Below are 209 nucleotides of genomic sequence, written 5' to 3'. Positions count from 1 at the left end.
CGCGGACAGCGGCCGGGGGGCAGCGCAAGGCGGAGGCAGCGGCCGGGAGGCGGCGCGGGCACGGGCTGCTTTTGTGACGGGTCCCTGGGGCGAGGGGCTGCCCCGCGGCTCGGGGGGTGTTGTGGGCACGAAACACGCCCACGTGAGACGGGGCGAGCACGTCAGGGACCACATGGATGTGTGGGCGCGTGCAAGTGTCTGCGGGCGGG

This window comes from Gavialis gangeticus, unplaced genomic scaffold (genome assembly GCF_001723915.1).
Source record: "Gavialis gangeticus isolate Ggan-Ray unplaced genomic scaffold, GavGan_comp1, whole genome shotgun sequence".
NCBI classification, from domain to species: Eukaryota; Metazoa; Chordata; order Crocodylia; family Gavialidae; genus Gavialis; species Gavialis gangeticus.
This window is presented reverse-complemented; position numbering follows the sequence as displayed.